This window comes from Podarcis tiliguerta (assembly GCF_965153285.1).
Source record: "Podarcis tiliguerta genome assembly, chromosome: 3".
Lineage (NCBI taxonomy): Eukaryota > Metazoa > Chordata > Lepidosauria > Squamata > Lacertidae > Podarcis > Podarcis tiliguerta.
This window is the reverse complement of record NC_139536.1, coordinates 80,550,612-80,573,491: the sequence shown is the minus strand read 5'-3', so window position 1 is coordinate 80,573,491 and position 22,880 is coordinate 80,550,612. Positions and strand designations below refer to the sequence as shown.

The window sequence follows — 22,880 nt, the reverse complement described above, 5'->3', positions numbered from 1 at the left end:
TAGGTTGTGAATAGTCTCGGTGACTTTAGCTGGCTCTCTTGCCACTCTGCGAGCTACCCAGCACAAGGATGGATAATATTTAAAAATAGATTAATGTGTCTCTCCAGTGCCTTTTAAGTTGAAAGCCACTGAGCTTCCATTGCTTTAAATTAATTGAGTCTCAAGAGGATTTATGGGTATGACTGAGAAAGTCAGGCACATTCTGATCAGCCTTTAAGAATATCCTATAAGATGACAGAACAGTGGCACCAACTAAAAAACATTCAAAATTTATTGGGCTATTATTTGGAAACACACAGGGAGAGCTGGAAAGGGATCACAAATGGCTACAGCCTGCTAATTGTATTAAACTTAAATGAGTTTCCTACCCATCTGCCTTTTTATTAGAGACAACGGTACAATCCAAATAGCGATCATTACCTTGAAGAGCACTAGATCTAAAAACAGTCTCTGGCGTTATCGTATAATAACGAGAGAGCGCATAATGGCCCTTGAGAGACCAGCAGAGTTTATTTTAATTTTTGACTTCATTTCTGTTCAAATGGTTTTCTCCATACCTGTCACTGGAATTAATAAGCCATTTTCCCAAAGCAATGAGACCCAAGGCACACAATGTGGCTGCCTTGCTGAAGCTTCGCAGGACTGTTCAATGTCTGGAAGGAAATAGCCTGAAAACCCTTTGTATGCCATCTTGAGGTTTAAAGATGGAAGAAACGCAGGCTACAAATAAAATATATACAGCGGCAGGGCTTCAGTAGCAAAGCTGTAGGTTCAGAGTGTAGCTAGACATGACATTAATTGCACAAATGTAAATTAACACCTGGGCATCAGGAGGGAAGAAAATATAACTCTCCATGCCATGGTCAGACAAAATCATCTCTTGGAAGTTGCTATTTGAGAGAGTATGTGTTAAGCTCTGCCTTCCCCATCAGCCTTCCTCACGGCTGCTATTTGCATAACGAAAACAAAACAAAACCCCAATCCCACCTTAAATATATTCATGTAAGTAATGCCACATCTGGTTTGGCTATCAGACTAGCGTAGAATGCATATGTCCCCAGGTGGAACAGTTACTTGGGGAGAGCTTTGGGGGTGTTTCTATATTTAGTGTTGACTTGTGTTAATGGGGTAAGTAGGATATATTCTCTATAGTGACATGAATTAAATGCTAGTGTTTCCCAAGGCAACTGGAACGCACATTTTAGCCATGGTTCTATTAAAAACTGAGGCACAAGAATCTTTAAATAACTGTAAAGAATTAACCTGGGGCAGGGGGAAGAATCTCCCAGTGCACCTATACGGGAAAACTTTGTGTTCATAGCTACCTCTCAAGTGATAAAGACTGTGAGTCAATGTGCAGTAAGTAATGGCATCAATAACCCAGCCTTGCTATACAGTCATACCTTGGGTTATGAATGCTGTGGGTTGCGTGTTTTCAGGTTGCAGACCGCGCCAAACCCGGAAGTACTGGAATGGGTTACTTCTGGGTTTTGGCCCTCGCGCATGTGCAGAAGCACAAAATGACATCACGCGCATGTGCTGAAGCGCCGAATTGTGTCACACACATGCGCAGATGTGGTGCTGTGGGTTGCAAACGCTGCGGGTTGCGAACGTGCCTCCCACACGGATTACGTTTGCAACCCGAGGTATGACTGTACCAGCATTGAGAAGCCTTTCGCGTGCACCATTAATGTGCACACTTCTGAAAGGTAAAAATACATGTGTCATTTGAAAAACACGCAAATGGAAAAGTTGCAAACTTTCTTGCACAAGCATCGTAGCCCCCAAAAGCATCGTTTCAAACACAACAACGGCATTTTAAGAATAACATCATGCAAGACGAAAACAGTCCAATGTTCTATTCTTCGTTTTTTAATGTCGCTGTTTTCAGGTGGAATTCAAGGCGCACACTGGCAAATTCAGGAAGTGCAATTAAAGCTGATTTGGTGCTCTTGTGCCACAACCCTGCTCCCCCTGCTCCGCAAAGCAGGCTTTTTGCTGTGACAGTGAAATGCGCACCAAAGTGGGAGGGGGTAACAACTGCTTGATGCAACATCATATCACCTCCCTGCAAACAAAGCAGAATGAACGCTCAATGAATAGTTGATGTCGCCATACCTCCTCACAAACCTTCTGCAAAAAAAATGGGGTGAATGCTCAATAAACAGGTCATCTGGAAGCAGCCGAGGTCTTTGACACTGTATGCAAGTTAGCCTGCCTTTTCAACTGCTTCATGGCAAAAGTTTCCTGAAGAAACCTGCTTGCTGTCTTTACAGGCCAAAACTTGGAACGCCTTAATCTTTGAAACTGCCAAGCCAAAGAACTAGCTTGCGAATTAATTTTCTGTTACTGGAGCGGCTAATGGTTACCTGAAAGAGATGTGACAAGCCCAGAGTTGTTAAAACTCTTTTGAGGACCAGAAAGCTGTAATTGACAATAACAAGGAGGTGCTGTGAATTGACTTGCTATTTCTAATTTTAAATTTCTTAATACATGAGAGCCGGCTCATTAGAGAGCCCTTTTTTATGAGGATCTTTCTCTACAGTCCTTTCTTTCTTTCTTTTCCGAAACTGGGATTTTAAAGCTTTTAATTGTGGGTAGTTCCCAAAGGCTCAGTGTGTGTAACAATTAGTTAAAAATGCATTTCTAAAGCAGCCAATTAAAACCTGATTAAAACAGATAATGTGTGGAAAATGCTTAAAAAGCCTTCCTTTCTGACTAGCACAAAAAGCCAGACTGAAGACATGAATGAGGATGGCTAGAGACCGAGGGAGTGTGGAAACTGAGTGTTTGGGGACGGAGGAAGACTAGCAGATTCAGAGAGGAGAACAAATGCCAAAAGAGCAAACAATGTGAAAAGAAAAGTCAGACTGTGCTGTGGTGTGCAGGGAGGAAAAGGATCTTAATGCTGAATGAGTTTTAAATGTGACAAACATGGACCCCCCCCCCCAAGGTTAAGGTACTAGTGTGGCCCCATAATCATTGACCTCAGACGTCATCTAGTACAGGATGCTGCTAAATAAACACAGGGACTACAATGCAGGATCCAAGCATAACATTCTTGATAGATTGTGGCTGCCACATAAATATTAAAGTGTAAGTGGGTTCCCACGAGGCAAGACAAAGTGAGAACCTTTATTGAACTAACAGAACTGGACAACAGGGGAAAGCAACTGCTTATATACATTTCTGAAGGCCTGGACTACTTCCACTGCCAACGCGATTGGCTCTCTAAACTTTCTAGCTGTGAATCATAACTTAGAGTTTAAGGCAGAGGCCCAAATGCTGAAGTGTTCTGTGATTGGGTATCATGTATCGAATCAGAACACAGGGGCTCTGAATCCTTGGTCCAGACTCAAGCTCAGGCAAACAGACCACTGAATATATAACAAATACCTCCAGCAAAGGAGAACCCTCCCATTCTTTTTCTCTCTTGCAGGGGGTGTGTGTGGCCTGTTTTGGGGAAGTGAGAAAGGAAGGAAAATTCTGGGCATTGCCTGTTTGGGGCTATTAAATGGTTTCCTAATGGATCTACTTCCACTCCCATTATCGGTTCTTAGATTTCTAAGTTTTGCCCAAAGGTTGGGGGACTCTATGGATGCACTTTGGATACTAGTGTTGATGCAGTTCCTGATGTCCTTCCTTTTTTCTTTTGCTTGTTGCCTTTTCTTTTATTTTCTTTTTTTGACACTAATGTCACTTGATTAGTTAATATGTTAATATTTATAATTGTTATTCAAGCTTGTGGTCCCTTTTTCAGATAAAAGAAAACAACTCAATTTGCATAGCTATGAATAACATAAAGACCTGTGAACACTAGAAACAGGATCACTATTGGCATTCATATGCCCCTGTCTTTAAAAATACTTGCTGCTTGAGTATTTTTTCAATTTCAGATCACCCTTATCAAGAGAAGCTGCTTAATGCATTGAGGGAAAGCTAATTTTTAGATGAATTATTCATAAATATCACTCTTTTCCAGTGGCAAATACAACCTGAAATATAGTAATTTGTCCTAGTAGTAGTGTTTAAAACTAAAACAAAAAACCCAGCTCCCTTGAAAATGGATTTATTAAATAAGCACCATTGAATTCACCTTCATTTCCAATATGTTCTCTTTGTCCTTTTTCTACTTGAGATGATTATTTTGTGAATATTTGATATGTATTTACAATAGTGCTCTCCCCTCCTTACAACTGGGATGTGAAGCTTGCTTGCTCATTATCAAGTACTGGACAAACATCTTCAGTGTGCTGTACAGCTCATTGAATTTGTATATTATTACTTTATTATTATGCAAATTATTGCCATATTTTAACCAAAAATGCACAAATAGGGACACCCACATACTTTGTACTGCATCAGACTATTCCCTGTAAAATGCTACCTTTTTATCATTCCTAGCCATCTGCCTTTCTTTCTCCAAAGCGCTAACATAAAATTCCTCCTTTGATTGTTCTCTTTCTCTGAAGTAGCCATATTTAGATTAGTAGTTGACTGATTTGAACGAAACTTTGGAAATACCCTTTAGGTTTTTTCCACATGCTTTAATTTCAGCAATTTTCAACTATTTTCTTGCAAATGTGCTGTTAAAGAGGGAAGGTAATTGGAAGCTACATCACTCCAATTTTGTACCGCTTCTGCTAAGGAGATCAGTGCAGCTGGTGTTAGTTTGTTTGCCTGCTTGCATCCCTGGCAAGGGATGCCCATCAGACACAGAACCTTTAAATACAGTGGTACCCCGCAAGACAAATGCCTCGCAAGACGAAAAACTCGCAAGACGAAAGGGTTTTTCATTTTCTGTGGTGCTTCGCAAGACGGATTTTCCTAAGGGCTTGCTCCGCTAGACGAAATGGCCCTGCCTCTCGTGTCATGGCGACGGTCACTGCACGCACGCACGCTCGCTTCCCCGCTCCTCCGGCTCCCTCCAACCTTCTGGCTGACGGTTAGTGCCTCGCGCCGCTGCCCACCCCCCTCGCACGCTCCCCTCAGAGAGCCGTTGCCGCCAGCGTCTCTCTCTCCCTGGAGTCGCGCTCCTGAGCCCCGCCGCCCTCCAGCAGCCGCGTCGCACGGTGGCCACAACGCGCGGGTGAGTCCGAGGTACCGGCTGCGGCAGCTGTCCTGCTTCTCCCTTCCCCTCCCCACCGTTGTCAGTGTTTAAATGCAGTGATGCTTCGCAAGACAGAAAAACTCGCATAACGAAAAAACTCGCGGAACGAATTAATTTCGTCTTGCAAGGCACCACTGTATTTTGGCCATTTTATTAAATATTTTATTGTGGGAGCCGAAGCCCCCACTACCCCAAGGAGTTTGCTCCTATGACCTTTGCATTGTGTGAACACTTTGAGAGCTCCACTCTGTGTTTACTGTAGAGTCTGGAAATTGGGAAGAGTCACCTTGGTCTTGTCATTTAGCTACGCCCACAGGCCCATTTTAGCTAGAATCCATGAACAATATTTTCCTTTAAACCTAGAGATGATCTCTCTCTCCTCATGTTATTAGATCAGAAGGCAAATTGCCCAATTAAGAAGCCACTCATATTTTAAATATGTGGACTAGTATGGATGGCTTAATCTGGTTTGTAATGAGTTCCCACATAATTTCAATGGGTGTAACAGAATTTGTTGGTCATTGGCAGATGATGGGAAAATACTATCTCACCGGATGAGACTTCCAGGCAGTCAGCCACCTAGATAGCAGTCCTGAAATTAGTAGTCCTAAATATTAATAGTCCTAAATTAATAAATTAAATAGTCCTAAATTAATTAATAGTCCTAAATAGTCCTAAAGGTTCAGTGCAGGTGGTGCTATGGGTTAAACCACAGAGCCTAGGGCTTGCCGATCAGACGGTAAGCGGTTCGAATCCCTGCGACAGAGTGAGCTCCTGTTGCTCAGTTCCTGCTCCTGCCAAACCAGCAGTTCAAAAGCACGAAGTGCAAGTAGATAAATAGGTACCGCTCCGGCGGGAAGGTAAACGGCATTTCCGTGCACTGCTCTGGTTTGCCAGAAGCGGCTTGGTCATGCTGGCCACATGACCCGGAAGCTGTACGCCGGCTCCCTCGGCCAATAAAACGAGATGAGCTCTGCAACCCCAGAGTCAGCCATGACTGGACCTAATGGTCAGGGGTCCCTTTACCTTTAAAGGTTCAGAATTGTGATTTGGTTCGCTGAAATAATAACTGAAACTTGGTAACATCACAGCACCAGCGCTATGAGCAGGGGCGGAGGAAGGAGGTGTGGTGGGGCAGTCTGCCCCGGGTGTCACCACTGAGGGGGGTGACAAATGCCGGGCGGCACTCACCGTGGGGCCTGCAGCACACCTAAGCCACGCGTCTTTCCTGGGAGAGACGCAGTGGCTTATGCACGCAGGCTTCGTGCTGCCCCAAATGGTCCACCCACCGCCTCCCCCTCAGCTGTAGGGCGGCTGAATGGGAGGAGGCAGGCAAATTCTTTGGAGGCCCCACGGAGCGTCCTGCCCTGGCTGGAGTGTCCTGCTCCTAGGCGCCCAATCAACTTGCTCCGCCACTGGCTATGAGATTTAGAAGCGATACGTACATGACACTTGTTATTCTTCTTATTATAGTTACTGTGTCACTGAATACAAAGTGGCCTGATTGACACTTTGCACTTAAGTCAAACCATCACTAAGCATAAACACACAAGGGTGCAGATCCTTGCAATAAAAACCGCAGCCTCTTCACTCCTCTCCTCTCCTGGTCCTCCTGCTGCTGTGCTGCCTGGAGCCGAGCTATGGTTTGGCTTAGCGTGATATTCAAACCCAGGATTGTGGCTTGTCTCCCTTATAGAAACTACAAGCTGTAGCCAAGGTTGGGTCTTGACTTAAGGGTCATGTTTTGTTTTCCCCATCACTTTTCAAACTGCCCAAGGTCCATATGTTGTGCTAGGACGACAGTGCATTTTAATCCGCTTCAGATACACAAACATACAATTCTAGTATGTGTTTGAATCCGTCCTGCAAAATGCTTGGTGCATCATTTGTTTAATGAAAATTGTGATCCTTGAGGTTTAAGTACAAAGAGGGTTAGGGACTGCATGTCTGATTTATTTATTGTTAACCTTGGCTCTGTCTTCTTTTTTTCCTGCACCGTGGTGCTCCTTGTCTGTCGTCTTGATCTTGTCTAGCCCATAACAATTAAAAATTTGTCTGCAGTTCATTTTCTTCTCTGTGTGAAAATAGAAGGGGAGTTAAAGCTCTTCTCATTTGATTTCATTTGACTGATAACCTTCTTCATTAATTCCACAAGATCGTGTTTTAATATCTGTCTCAATGGAACTTTTCCGGGTAATGATGAGTGACAGCCTAAAGAACCACATTTCTGAGAAACAAAAAATGTATTCAGTGGAATGAACAGAGAATCCCATTTGGGTATAGATCCTCTAGGAAAAACATGTAAAGAGAATGGGGATTTTCTTGCTATATATTTTGAGTTTTGAAGAAATAAAACAAGTAGCTATTTTCATTGGTGACACTCTAGCTCACTCTCCCCCAACATGGTGTCCACCAGTGATTTTGAAATACAGCTACCCTCATTCCGGACCCTTGGCTGTGCTGGCTAGGACTGATGGTAATTGTGTTCTACAACATCTGGAGGACAATGGGTTGTGGAAGACTGCCTAGCTTGACCTATGAACCTAAATAAGAAGGCCTGACTGTTTTTGAAATGAACCTTCTGTTCTTATATTCATTGTTCTGACAGGCTATGGCACTCCATTTGGTTAATCATATCAAATCAATCTATGTAGACCATGTGTTTTGGGAGCCAAAACTGGAAATATGATGCAAATTAGTAGACTTCATCATGCTTGAGAGCCACTGTAGTGTAGAAAAGCCAGTGTGGTTTGTATGTAGACTATCTGTATGGGGAAACCTGGATCCACATGTTTGCTCAGCATGGAGCTCAAGGGATGACCTTGAGCAGTCACACAATCTCATCCCCATATTGTTACTGAGATACTAAGATGGATAATTCTGCGTACACCACATGAGCTCATTGGAAGAAAGGTGGGATAGAAATGTCATAAGCAACTATTAGAAGTTTGGATCAGCATTTGTTGTGCTTAGTGGGCCTTTATAAGAAGATGTGAGCTAATCCCAGTGTTTCTTTAGAGTAGAGCTAAGGAACCTTTGGCCCTCCAGGTGTTGCTAAATCTGCCATCACCCCTAATTTCTGGTCATGCTGTCTCAGGCTGATGGGAATGGAAGCCCAACAACATCTGGAAGGTGAAAGGTTTTCCAGCCCTGCTTTAGAGAAGAGAACATGGGCCTACCACTCCACCTCCAGTCTCTCTCAGAAGGATCACCTTGATAAGCAAGATGGAAAGGGAAATGGGAGGGTCTTGTCTCTTACACATGACGTGTACACCTGAGGTCCAGCATAACTGTGAAGCTAATGCTTCATTCCTCCTTTGCACTTCCAAGCTGGGGGAGCAATCCTGTTGCTTTCATGCTAGCTTCACAGGGGTTTAGTCTTCATAAACAATGTCTGGCTGTCCCTCCATTCATGGTGGACTTCCAGTGGCTGTAATAACTCCTTCAAAGTAGTAGTGTTCATTAGACATTTCTAAAGTAGTCTTTATGCAAGTTTATTTAAGGAAGTGACAATAAAAGTGAATATTAGGGGTATTCTGTGATTTTAAGTCAAGCAAAACTGTTGGCATGGCCTTCTCCTGCTCAAGAGACTGAGCTGGCCTTTTTCCCACCGAAGGGCATATTCTCATGACCCGTTCCATGTGTGACAGCTGCGGTTTTCAGTCAGTCAGCAGTGACTTCCAGCTGGAGTTGCTATACACTCAGTTGCTTGTAGGAATGCCAGTGGCATGTGCCAGACTTGGTGCCTTTTGACATCCCAGCAGGAGAACAGCTTTTCAACAGATTATGGTGCCATGTAAATGCTATTTTGTGTGCTTTGTCAAGCTGTCAGCATTTGCACAGCCACCCACTGAAAGCTAGTGTGGCAGGAAGTCAGCAAGCTGACCAGGGCGGCTGAAAACTCAGGCCTCTTTACCACTTGTGGCCAACCAAGTGGAAAGCAACTCACCAGTCATGAATTCTGGCCTTCCAGGTCCTTGACAATATCCTGGTCCTCTTTTTAACTGCCTAGGAATGCAAAAATGGGGGAGACAAAACCTGGAAGTAAGTGTTTCGGTTTTCAAACATTTTCCGGAAGCCGAACATCCGACGCAGCTTCCGCTTGAGTGCAGGATGCTCCTGCAGCCAATCAGTAGCTGCACCTTGGTTTTGGAACTTTTCAGAAGTCGAACGGACTCCTGGAACTGACTCCGTTCAAGAACCAAGATATCACTGTATTTGGTTTCAGTTGCTTTCTCTCACATTGCATGTAACATAATTTTTTGCTCTATAAGACTCACTTTTTCCCTCCTAAAAAGTAAGGGGAAATGTGTGTGCATCTTATGGAGTGAATGCAGGCTGTGCAGCTATCCCAGAAGCCAGAACAGCAAGAGGGATTGCTGCTTTCACTGCGCAGCGATCTCTCTTGCTGTTCTGGCTTCTGAGATTCATAATATTTTTTTTCTTGTTTTCCTCCTCTGAAAACTAGGTGCATCTTATGGTCTGGTGCATCTTATAGAGCGAAAAATACGTTAGTTTTGTTCTGAGCACAGTAACTCCTTTAACCTCCCATGCACTTTTAAGAACCTAATCTGACCATATAGGCTTTGTAATGTGAGTGATTTGCCATCCTGCATGGAAGAATTGATGCCATTCTCTATTAATCTGCTGGTTAAATTCCAGATATGAAAGAAATCATGTGTTTTTTTAACTGGGAGCTTTCTTTTCTCCTCCTCCTCCCCCCGGCCCCATTTCTGTTTTTTGACTCCATCCCTCAAATTCTATTCATGCTTTATTTCATCCTTTGGCTATTAACTTTGATATTTTTCCTCCCACCCTACATCCCTCCTCCTTGCACTCTTCCCATCAGCGATCTTTTTCATCTGTTTTAAGTACAAGTCAAAACATTTGCTTGTGGTAATGTTGGCTTGACTTACCATTACAACATTTAGCTTCTGCTTCTAGGCATGTAATCAAACACTAGCGTTAGTGGGAACTCTGTAATTGTATCATTAAAAAACAAAAATCTATAAATGCCCCCGTATAAAAGTTAGCTTTCCTTTCATGCTGAAATGTTCTATTTCTGCATAGATAAAAACATAAAGCTATATTTAAATACATCAATCAAATATTTGTGGGCACATTTTCAGTCCGATTATCTGTGTTGGGCTACAGTAGCAGAAGGCTTGTGGCTGAACAGCAGGAACACACTAACATTGAGAAAAAGGTCCTAACCCTTTGATGATGCAGGATGGATTAAGGTCAGAGCTAGGATTTCTTTTTTAACAAGATGGGATGAGGTGAACTATGAGGGGAGCTTTGTAGTTGCCTCAGCCCTTTTCTTGCTCCCTTTGAACATTTGTGAACACTTGTAAGAGCTGCTGAATTTGTTGAAATTCCATCCATGTTTCCATGCCTCAACCATGGTTTCTTGGAAGTAACACTATTTATGCCACCAATCTTTCTAACCAAATTAAATAAATAGTAGAGCCTGCTTGGTTGTAGGTGTGGTTGGCTGATTGTAAGCTTGCCACAATTAAGTAATATCCAGTCAAGACTTTGGGAACATCAGCTGGTTCAGAACATGGCAGCCATGTTGTTGACAGGGTCTAGTCACTGTGAGGTTATTGGAGAAAGGGGCTTTTGTTTCTGTGCACAATTTGAAGTGCTGGTTTTAACCTTTCTAAAGCCATAAATGAAGGATGGTGAACCTGTGACCTTCTAAAACTTTGTACACACTGTAACCCTGAAGGTATTGAAATTGAAAAAGTGAAACTAAAAACTATCCTTCATTTTGGCTAGTTTGGCATTTTCACATAAACTGTTTGTTTGCTTGCTTCCACTAGTCTAAAACTTGATGAAAGGCCAGTAAGGTGTTTGTTTGTTTGTTTGTTTGTTTGTTTGTTTGTTTTTAAAAACTGGTTCATTTTTTTTGTCTTACAATTAAAATAGATGAATCAGGAGGAGATGAATGGTAAGATATTTTTTCTGTGAAAGGTATTCTTTCAGTTACTTTATTTGTAACAATGTACCTCTTTCAACAGATGCTGCATTTTCAAAGCTCTAGGAATTATGTGAATAGACCCCAGGCATCATCACAGAATATTTTAGCACAAAATCCTTTTAATCTTTCAAATGTGATTTCCTTTTTAAAAAAATTCTTTGACTATAAAATCATAATTCAAAGCAGGAAAGTTCCAAGTTAGTCTACAACAGGATTCTAATATATATGTATTTAATATGAAAAGGTCTCCCGTGTGATATTGTGAACTGTACCACATATTTGACACTTTGTATTATTGTGAACTGTACTCCTTGACAGACTTAATTGCTTTAGCAGTGAAATGTCAAGTATTGACAGTCGGTTACGTAGGTAAAATCTAATCAGTTTGTGCAGGCACGATGCAGGGTGGACCAACTCACTTAACTTTTGTACCTTTGATAGAAACCATGCTCATTAAAATAATTCCTGAATCACCACACACACACACACACACACACACACACACTATTGTCCGTTCCAGCAGTGCTATTGCTGCACATCACACGAGCCATAAAGCTAATGGCTTATTCACTCTCACATTTTCTCACCTATGAAAAGTGTTGTTCCTTCAACCATTGGCAAGGCAGAACAATCCCAGTGTAAAAGATGAGACACAACTCTGACATGGGCAGTGGGAACAGACAGAAGCAGCCTTTCATTTTTAAAAAATGAAAACTGGAAGCTGATGGAGCAAGAAGCTGCCAATCTGGGACATGTCCAAGGTTTAAACAAGAATTATGGATGATACTGTTGCTATAAAACAGTGGTCACACTCCAGAGAGGTCATTAGGTATGCCTCAGGGCTTGTACATGTCCAGCTGAACCTCTGAACTTATCTTTGAAACGCAGCTCCCCAAGCTGAAATGTAATTGACTTTTGAAGTTTTCAAAAGGGGCTTTCTCACAGGACAAAGGCATAGAGAGAGAGGAACGTCTAATGCCCTAGTGGGCAGTAGTATGACTCGTGAGGTATTAATTTGGAACTGCCTAGAATTCTTATATTCATGCTTTAATATCTAGCAAAGGCAGATTATGTACTGAATCCATGCCTCACACTCTTGTAATTAGGATTAGGGCTAAAATGAAAGTACTTACTTTTTTCCAGGAGGTGGCCAAAAGTAACTTCCCACTGGACCCTTTGACAATTTTTATGCAGTTGCTTCAAAAGTTACCACGTGTTCTTCTGTGTCACTCTCTTTGTTTGCCCCTTGGCGTAGCCAAACCCAGTTGACTACATAGGATGGTGATTCTTCAACACATTCACTCAGGGATCACCAATGTGACTAGTCCTAGAAGGGGAGGGAAGAGCGCTGATACTGAATTTTTATAATGACTTTCCTGCACTATTAGCTAGCAAAAATGATGGTACAAAACAGGACTGAAAAAGACAAATATTCAAAATTAAACTCTACTTTGGGAAATGCTTCTCTTTCCCCCCTTAGCCCAGATTGTTGTTTCCTGCTTAAAAACCAAGTCAGGAGAATATTTGGAGCAATCCTAACTTGTATTTCTTATTACTCTTACCTTTATTTCTCTCGCTCTGAGAATGTCATCATTTTTGAGTGTTTCATAAATGTTCTGAGGGTACCAGTGCATTTTCTTATTTAACTTAACGGCTACTTTTTCCTGGTTAAACGTTAATGATGTGAAGCCTATTGATATTTTTTTTGCTTCGTTTCAGATGCAGGAATCTCTACCCCATGCCCTTGTTCTGACTGGATGATGCAGCGTATCAAGAAACTCAGAATATCCCTGCTCTTTGGAGAAGTCAGTCGATTTGCTGGTGAGTTGCAGCATGCCAATGAGGTACTGTGGTGCTTGAGATTTTATGCTGTCATAAAGATTTAGCTGTTATAGATTTCACCTTGACACTGGAGAGCTATTGTACTTGAAGTTTAAAGGTGCCCAAAAGAGAGCCTTCCATGCCGCCTTTCAGCTGCGCTTAAATCACCAGATTTGTAAATATATTTCAGGATTGTCTATAGGCAGGAGATTCCATAGAGAGAGAAGAGTGGTTTCCCATTCCCCCACTGCCTTCCTCCCTTTGCAGTAGTCTTTGAGGGAACCATAGGCACCAACTCCTGGCGACCAAGGCAGTTTTGTCCCCCATGTAGTTTTTGAGGGAGTAAGGCCGCCTCAGTTTTCAGAGGGTGTTCAGCTCTGCCCCCTGGCTTCTCACGACATCAGAAAGTCATGTGTCGTTGCCTCCTTAATACTCTGGAGAAGCTGGCGCCTCTGGAGGGAACTATGTAACCTATGAGCCAACACACACACTGCTAATCTGTGCAGTGTCAGAGAAAGGGAGGGAGGGAATTTCTTTGCTGCTCACACCACCACACCTTACAGCTTTTAAAAAAGTAAAGGGGAATGTGCTTCAGCATTGTGGGGCTTCTGGGCAATGGGGTGTGGAGGTGGGATCAGAAAAATAATCTCTTCTTGTTTGGGGGGAGGGAGGGGATTGGCTAACTAGTCAGCCCAAGCCAAATTTTGGAGAGCTCACTTGTTCCTGTGGTTCAATACCTTACCACTTGCTTTTCTGCCTCTTCTACATGCATTGTCCGTGCATAGATTCCTATACTACCAGACACCTAGCTCATCACTTTGGGCCTTTGTCCCATGTGTGGAGAGTTGTGTTCATGAAACAGCTGCATGCATGTATTGTCATGCACAAGGCATGATCAGGAGCCAGCACTGTTTAAAATGGCATGTGTATAAATGAAAAATTCAAGGGACTGAAATTATTTGCATTGAATTTTAATATGTCAGATTCACCAGACATGGGGGGGGGGGATAGTATTGTGTCAGTGTAAGCCTATTTAATTTAGGTTTAGCAACTTGTAGAATTGTTCATGGATGTTTAAAGGTGCTTACTATATCTATCATTTAATTTTAATTTTTGGCGTGTATTCTTAGTGAACTTTTGAATGACAGGATTTTGCATGAAGGTTTTTGTGTGTGTGTTGCTATTTGTTTTATTATTCAACTAAGTTTTATATCAAATTAGCCTCTGACTGAACTTATATTAATTTCAATGGGACCACTCTGAATAAAACATAGTTGACTACCACCCTCAGCACTTATACAGCATAATTCAAATCTAATATTTTGTATACATTATCTCAGTAATCTTTACAACAGGCATATAAGGTAGACTTGTATAAGGTGGCACTGGTTTCTGTCGGGAGCTAAAAATGCAATCTTGGGAGTAAGCCCTATTAAACACACACGTCTGAGTACACATATACAGAATCAGACCGTAAGATTGAGCAAATAGCAGCTCACCTAAGGTCACTTCTTTTGAATTCATGGTTGCTCTGAACCATTAATTTGCTGACTCGCAGCTCACTTTTGTGGTTGCTCTGCTATACCAGCTCTCATTGTTCCAGCATCCACATAAAGCAGCTTGGCTTTCAGGATTATGGCAGCCTTCAGGTAAACCTCCCAGACTGGATTCAACCTACAAGTCCTGCTAGTGGAAGCCCATGCAAAGACTTCCACTAGCACATTGGGGATCTCTCCTCTCTCGTCTCCTAGGCTTGTGCAGGAAGGAGAGGGATATTGTTTCATCTGGCAAGCTGAAATACTTGCAATGGCCAAAATATATTAAAAAATAAATAAATTGTCCAATAGCACCTTAGAGACTAAGTTTGTTCTTGGTATGAGCTTCTGTGTGCATGCACACTTCTTCAGATACATATATTTTGACTACGTCAGACCAACACGGCTACCTACCTGAATCTGGAACAATGGCCTTAGCACTTCATTGAGTTCCTCTCTGTGTGTTTCAGTGATGATAAACAGTGGATCATATCATAGTCACATAATAGGTGGAAGCAACTGAGGCAAGTATCCAGAAAGTGAACCCATGCAGAGAGTGCTTAATCTTCAAGTTAGGAGAGGAGTCCTGCTCTAGACTGGTCTCTAAGAAATTGTAGTGGGAAAGTATCTGCCAGCTTCCTAAATGTCAAGTGGTATAAAGTACTCATTGAGAACCCAGCTGCTGAAGATAGAGATTTAAGAACTGACGTTTCAAATGGAAGCATCATAGGGGAAAGGAATCAATGGGGAAGCATCTCAGTCTTGTCAGATGTTCTATCTGTGACCTTAACAGCATGATTTAAAATAGAACAATTCCTAGTAGTTGCTGCAGCAGGAGAACTGGAATGAACTGACCCAGACGCTGTGGCCGTCATCTGTGGTCCTAGTCTGTGTGCATCCTCCACGAGAGGTCCATAGGCGGGCAGCACAAGAATGGGCCTTTTCTGCAGTGGCCCCACATTTGTGGAATGCTCTTCCCAAGGCGGCTCGCCTGACACTTGCATTACATATCTTTAGGTGCCAGCTGAAAATGTTTCTCTATAGCCAGGCCTTTGGCTGATTAAACAATCTAAATGTGTTGGTGGGAAGGGGGTTGTTGGCTTGTTTTTGTTTTATTATGTATTTCGTGTTCTCATTTTGTATTTTTATGTTGTGAACTGCCTTGTGATCATCGGATAAAGGGAGGTGTACAAACTAAATAAATAATTAATGATATAATCAAATCTGGCCATTATGCTTATCAGAGCATGGGTATGAGTACTGATATGGATAGCTCTTAAACTGGAGAGAGAGAGAGAGAGAGAGAGAGAGAGAGAGAGAATTGGTTTCTCATTTGGTTTCTCACTGTTTTAACAATATATTTAGAACTCTAACAGCTACAGTTTGTATTCTAATCTGAGATATTTATCCCCATCCTTGTTAATTTGGTTTATTAGTAGTAGCAGCAGCAATAGTATACTACATTTCATCAAAAGATCACAGAAGGAGTTTCTTCAATAATATTGTCTGTTGTTGGTCCCAGCCTGGTTTGGCTGCCAATGGCTTCTGTTGATTAAAGGAAAAATATACAAAGTAATGCATCATGGCAGCCAGCACAGGAGGATGATAAATGGTTCTTACATCTTCACTGTTCATACGAAGAAATAGTTTTGTGGCATTCTAGGAAAGAAAGCAGGATTAGAAACAGTTATGTGCAACCAAGGAGTGGCTGCTCGCTGCTCTGCTTTCATGTATGGCGAAATTGAGGATGACACCTTAATCAGAAAACCCAGGTGTTTTCTATTCAACAGAAGAAGCAATGAAATGGATTTCATGAAGAGAAGGGATCTCTTTATCAACAGTCTGTGAGAATGTAGCTTTCCATTCAGGAGAGCATGTGTGTTAGGGCTTTTTCCACTGAGATCTTCCATTGAGATGTTCCATTGAGACACAACTTGTCTGCAAGATACAGCTGCATCAATGGCATGATATCTATTGGCAATGCAACAGGAGAGGCAACTGGGCTGCACATTGATTCTCTTTGCATTCCAGAGGGAGAATTTGAAGAGCTTCCCAGAAGTTTGGAAAGTGGGAACCATCAATTAATGAGGGTTGCTGCAGCGAAGGGAAGACATATGATTAATGGGTTACTTTCCTTTTGGAAGTATCTGTCTCTGAAGCCTTGATTCTACCATCTTTAAGGGGAAACATTTCTTTAAACTTGCTGACAATACAAAAGTGGTTTGCCACCACTTTTGTAGCATACTGTATTTAAGAATTGTGCAAGTCTATTTGGTAGTTTCTTTCGTCTTGTTGCTTGTTAATAAAAATGCAATTTAAAAATAAATAAAATTAGAGGGTTTTCAGCTATGAGTCTGACACACACCACACCCAAATAGCACTACCACGCCAGGGTTATAGTGGGAAATGAAGTCTGCAGTCTGACTTCTGGTGAGCCATAGAAAACTTTATGTACTTCGGAGAAGGTCAAAACGAACATTTCAAGCCATAATGGAAGTTGGCCAGCATGTGCAAGAGAGCCAGTGTGGTATAGAGGTTAAGAGCGGTAGACTCGTAATCTGGTGAACCGGGTTCGCTTCCCCACTCCTCCACATGCAGCTGCTGGGTGACCTTGGGCTTGTCACACTTCTTTGAAGTCTCTCAGCCCCATTCACCTCACAGTGTTTGTTGTGGGGGAGGAAGGGAAAGGAGAATGTTAGCCGCTTTGAGACTCCTTCAGGTAATGATAAAGCGGGATATAAAATCCAAACTCCTCTTCTTCTTCTTACACTTCCTTAAAAAGATCTATGACTCCACCTAGCTCCTAGCTGTGAAATATGGGGCATGACCAAATCGTATTTCCTTTTCTTCAATCCGTCACCCATTAAGCAAATGAAGGCTTTAAGCTTTCCAACCAAGCCTATAGTGATGCACGCGCACACGTTTGCACGAGGGCCTTTCCATGCAGCCCTAGCCATCTGCCTGAATATAAGAGAATGAGAGGTGGGGAATGAGAGGTGCCCCACAACTTACTGTAACAACTTCGTGGTGAGGTCCAGCACTTATTTTTCTTGAAGAAAATCACTGACTTGGATTGAAAAAACGGCCAGGGGAAAAACGTTGCTATCCAGGGTTGTAAATAATGCAGAGAGAATAAGTGGGTGCACTCTTCCCACCTTAGATCAAATCTATGCTGCCAGGTGACATAAGAAAGCGGCAGAGATAGTGCAGGATAGTACGCACCCCAGAAATGATCTCTTTCAGCTTCTGCCTTCTGGAAGAAGGTATAGGGTTATAAAGGCCAGGACTAGCCGCCTGAGAAACAGTTTCTATGCAAATGCAATTCTGGTTCTAAACGCAGCATAAGGGGTCTCTATAGTATAGTGTATTTTTTAGTATAGTGTATTTTATAGTATAGTATATATTTTAAAATGGGGCTTCAGAGTTTTTAGGGGTTTTTGAATGTTTTATGTAGTTTTTCAATTTCATTGTTCTGTATGGGACAATGACAATAAAGATATCATATATCATATATATCATATATCGAAGGCCCTCATAAGGAAGCAGCCCTGGCAGATGTATACATCTGCCCCAAATAAGCTAGTAAGGCTGTATGCTAAATTCCCGACTCTGGCGATTCCCTCCCTCTCTCCCTCCACATTTCTCTCTTTCTTAAAATGATTAGATTCAGTTTGGTGCTTGTTTCCCTTCAGTTGTCATTAAGAAATGACAGCTGTGTCTCGTGCAAATAAGCACAGCCTATTTCATACAGGCATCAGTCCAGGGGATCATTTGCTTGTTGCTTAATCTTCGTTGGTTATGGATAATTAAGATGCACCTGTTAAAAGTCCCTGCCTTGTTCACTGACATCCCTGCTTAATTATACCACATACCTGCTTCTTTGCAAAAACAAATTATTCCAGAGAAATGTGGTTTCATCTCTTTTTCATGCTCATTCATTTTATAGCCCTAAATGGATCTGCTGCAAATACCATACTAGAAGCAAATTAAAGTGCCCTCCATTTATAATGTATGGCCACAGTGGACAGCGGCTTACACCAGAGAAAAGCAAGTATTAATTTCACATGGCTAACAATGGCCAAAGCAGTTACTTTCACTGTTCACTTACTCAGGGTAAAATATACTGTATTTTTTGCTCTATAAGACTCACTTTTTCCCTTCTAAAAAGTAAGGGGAAATGTGTGTGCGTCTTATGGAGCAAATGCAGGCTGCGCAGCTATCCCAGAAGCTAGACCAGCAAGAGGGATTGCTGCTTTCACTGCACAGCGATCTATCTTGCTGTTCTGGCTTCTGAGATTCAGAATATTTTCTTTTCTTGTTTTCCTCCTCCAAAAACTAGGTGCGTCTTGTGGTCTGGTACATCTTACAGAGCGAAAAATATGGTATATTTTTATTGGTGTACTGGTTTAAATGGAAGGAGAGAGGATCCCTTGCCATTCCTAACCCGATAACGTCGAACAATTATAACCCCGGGCCCTAAACGTATTGTCCATTTTTAAAATAGCAAAAATTAAAAGGATAACATCTTGGGCATAGAAAGTTCTTTACTTGTTATAAGAATATGTGTGCAATCTGCCAGCATTTGCTGTTTGTTAATTCAACCTTAATCGAATTTAAAATGAAAGGGAATATATCCTTCATAATTATGGCAGCTGTCATATGTAGAATTTGATCCCAGTTGGCTTTCGGCATACACCTGGTCATCCAGGAAAAAACAGGCAAGAATTTTAAAACACAATCCTATTGATTCTGCATTCCTAAAATGGTAGCCATCATTGCGCCCAAACCGTTGTTATATCCCTGATAGACCTTTGTCTGGATTGTATCAATTTAGACTGCAGGCAGTAATTCATATGATAGATTGTCTCCTTATTCCACCAGCCCCTCATATAGAAAACTAGGCTAAGGGAACCTTTTCCCTTGTATGCCAGCTTTCCATCAAGTAACACCCCCACAAACACCCACCCACGCCTGCAGTATGAAAGACTACAGGCAAGTCACTGGTTTTCCATCTATGTGAAAACTAGTCCCAAGTTACCAACTCCTGTTTGTCTCTTGGAGCCCATTCACCAGAACTTTCAGATAACTTATCGCTATATTGGTAGTCTGTCTTGCATGAACAGCTTTCATTTGTTTCCTAAATAACCATCACTACAATTGTTCCATAGATTAAGCCTGTTGCACTGCAATTCTCCTGGTGCATTTTGCTCCTGGAAATTATTTGCAAAGAGCCTTGTCTCAGAAATTATTGTTTGAAATCATCATTACATCCAAACGTTTTAAGAGTTTAGATGCCTTTGAGATGGGAGGTAATTTCCAGGCTGAGATTGTCCCTTGGGGAATTTTCTTCTGCCAGTCAACCAGGGAATGATTACAATTCCAGAGTTTCGTGCATATAGAACCATAGTCAGAATTATTCATCTAAGAATTGCAGAAGAAACAACTCCTCTCCCTGCAATAATGCAAGTGATACTGGCAAACAAGGGGGAATATATAAACAGTCAGCTGCTGAAAAGTGATCGTTTTCTCCGTTCCCCAAAGAAGAAGCTGCAGAACCAACACCCAAAGTTCTCCCTCGCTTTCTGGCCTTTGTTTCATTTTAAATCATAAAAGCGATTGTCAAAAATGCTGCAGAAAAGACTTTCACACAGAATTGCATATCAAAGTCTCAACAGAACACTTCCTTTGCTTCAGATAAATGGATTGTGATTCAGAGGCACAGATGTGTGTTGATTTGCAGGAAACAAAGCAAGGTTACATGTGGCAGCCGTGCCATCAGCAACTGGTTCACCTTGCCTGCCTGGAAAGCAAAAGAGATTGACAAGGTTCAACTGTAGAACGTAGTGCAACTTTTTTATATTATATATGAAAGCAAGATTCGTTTGAAGTCTTTGAGAATGTTCAAGTCAGCCCTGGAGGAATGTTAGGCTTCAGAGTGTTTACCTCTGGCTCTTGTTCCACATTCTACTGTTTTAAGGTGGCCATGAGGCATTGAGGGGAAGAGAAAAGCTTAAAACAGGTGAGGGATAAGAAAATCTAGTTCCGTATAAGGGCAAGTGAAAACTAGCAGGTTTTGGTGATTTGTAAGGGGCAGTGGGGTGTGTGTGTGTGTGTGTGTGTGTGTGTGTACGTGTACTGTACAGTGGTACCTCGGGTTAAGAACTTAATTCGTTTTGGAGGTCAGTTCTTAAACTGAAACTGTTCTGAACCTGAGGTACCACTTTAGCTAATGGGGCCTCCCGCCGCCACTGCGCCACCGCCGCACAATTTTTGTTCTCATCCTGAAGCAAAGTTCTTAACCTGAGGTACTAATTCTGGGTTAGCGGAATCTGTAACCTGAAGCACCTGTAACCTGAAGTGTCTGTAACCCGAGGTAGCACTGTATTTGTTCTTAGCCCTGAGAATATTGCCCCTTTCCTTTCCGGTTTTCTAATGCAGACACACAGCATTCAACCAGAGCCTAACACCCTCTGAACACTGAGGGGGCCTGCAGGGGCGGAGCAATGGGGGTGCTGTGGGGGCAGGCCACACCAGGTGTCATCCTGAATGGGGGTGACATTCAGCACACACCTCTGCCCATGACTCCCAAGCCTATGGCAAGCGGCGGCAAAGCAGCAAAGCTCCATCCTTCTGCCCTGGCTCACTGTAGGCTTGGGAGTCACGGGCGGGGGGTTGCCACACTGCCCGGGCTCCCTGGTGGAGGAGGCAGGCAAACCGGCAGGCAGGCAGGCAGGGGAGAGGACAGGTGTCTTCTCTGAAGCAGGGTGACATTTGGTGCGCCCCCCCCCGCCCGTGACTCCCAAGCCTACAGCAAGCTGGGAGAAGGGGGGTTGCTTGGCTGACAGCCAAGGAGACATGGGCGGGGGGGGTGACAAAAAAATTCCACATCGGGTACCACCTGACCTTGCTACACCTCTGGGGGCCTGGCCCCCTAAAAACACACACACATACATTGGGGTCCCCGAAAGTGCTTTGGCCCCTAGGAGCTGGTGCCTATAGGCTAAAGGAAAGATGGAAGAACCAGTGGTAACTGAATAGAACAGGTGCAAACCACTTGTGTACAAAAGAATGACAGAAAAAAAGTTCTAAACACTGGCTGTGGATAGGATTTTAATACAGCTTTAAGACAGCGGTGATAAATAACACAAATTCTTTTTTATTAGCTACTTCTACATAAATTGGAAATTCTGAACCACAATTAACTTTGTCAGATACTTTTCAGAGGTTATTTAAAGTAAACTCCCATTGGTGAGCTGAGGTATTGGATTTGCTAGCAATTATTTGTGCAGTCCCAAAATGCAAGATTAGTTCTTTTAATTAATAACCTTTTGGAGACTTTTACTGCTGCAATAGATTAATCATTCTAAAATATTCTACAGTTGCGTTATAGGACTCCCTGCCGATGTTGCGACTGCTGTAGTTTTCCACACAGAATAAAAAGATAGAAAGTCTTGATTGTACATTAATGAGTATAAGATTTTATGGCTTTTAGCTGGATGAGTTTGCTTTAGATCTGGAGTATAGAATTTTAATTGGGGATAAATGAGAAAAATTATCCTGAAATCCTCTGCTTCAACAATACAGTATTGTACCCCAAGCGTACCTTTATTGCAGTGCCGTTTTTAGTGGAAATACTTGAGGCAAGGGTTACTTGAACTTGTTATAACTATTCATAATTTTAAAATATGGCAAACAATATCTAGATCAGCTGTATTTCAACTTGATTGTTTGATATAGAAACAAATGATAATGGCAATAAAATGAACCAGCTGCCAAAAACATAAAGCAATTAGTAGAAGAAATGAAAAGTGTATTGAAACAGAAGAACATATAGTGCCTGTTTCAGATCTGGAATAAGTTCAATGTCCTTTTCTATTTGATTTTATCACAGTGATATTGGATAACGAACTTAGAAAAACTTTAAATTAGAAGTGAATAAACAATCTTCACTTACTGTTTTCTAGCACTGCTGTGGCCATTGCTCACCAGGAAAATCTCAAGCACAATTTCCAGGGCAGCAAGTGGAAATCTGACACTTCATACCTCACTTCCTCTGTTCAAAAAGCCTCACAATGCAAAAGTGTGAGATGCACTATTATTGTTAAGAAGCTTCTGCTATTTACCACTGAGTAACCAATATATTCATTGTCATCTAGTCTTTTTATCCATAATAAAAAAAATGCGTTCTTTTTTTCCCTATCGAATTTTCCCTGTCAACACTAAGTTGGCCAGCGATCACACTTGCCTAGCAGACTTCACGCTAGGCCAGAGCACATTCTCCAATTGGCAAATAAAGGATCAGTCTTTGCCACAACTCGGGTCATTTTGGGACATCTGTCATGCAGGCCAGGGTGAAGCAAAGCATCAGCCTAGGACATCCTGCAGCCCAGCTGCTGGGTTGGTGAGCTAAGTTTGTGTGACAGTGTGTGAG

General features: G+C 42.2%; 1 long non-coding RNA gene across 1 annotated transcript; it reads right to left on the bottom strand.

Annotated features, from left to right (window-relative positions):
• Window positions 1-1,897: 1,897 nt before the first annotated feature.
• On the bottom strand, window positions 1,898-22,571 carry LOC310673203. The gene is made up of 5 exons (XR_014508905.1): window positions 22,404-22,571; window positions 12,227-12,420; window positions 9,060-9,118; window positions 7,078-7,184; window positions 1,898-2,068 (listed from the first exon to the last, which is right to left on the bottom strand). It is a non-coding gene; the product is annotated as an uncharacterized lncRNA (long non-coding RNA).
• Between the last annotated feature and the right edge of the window lie 309 nt (window positions 22,572-22,880).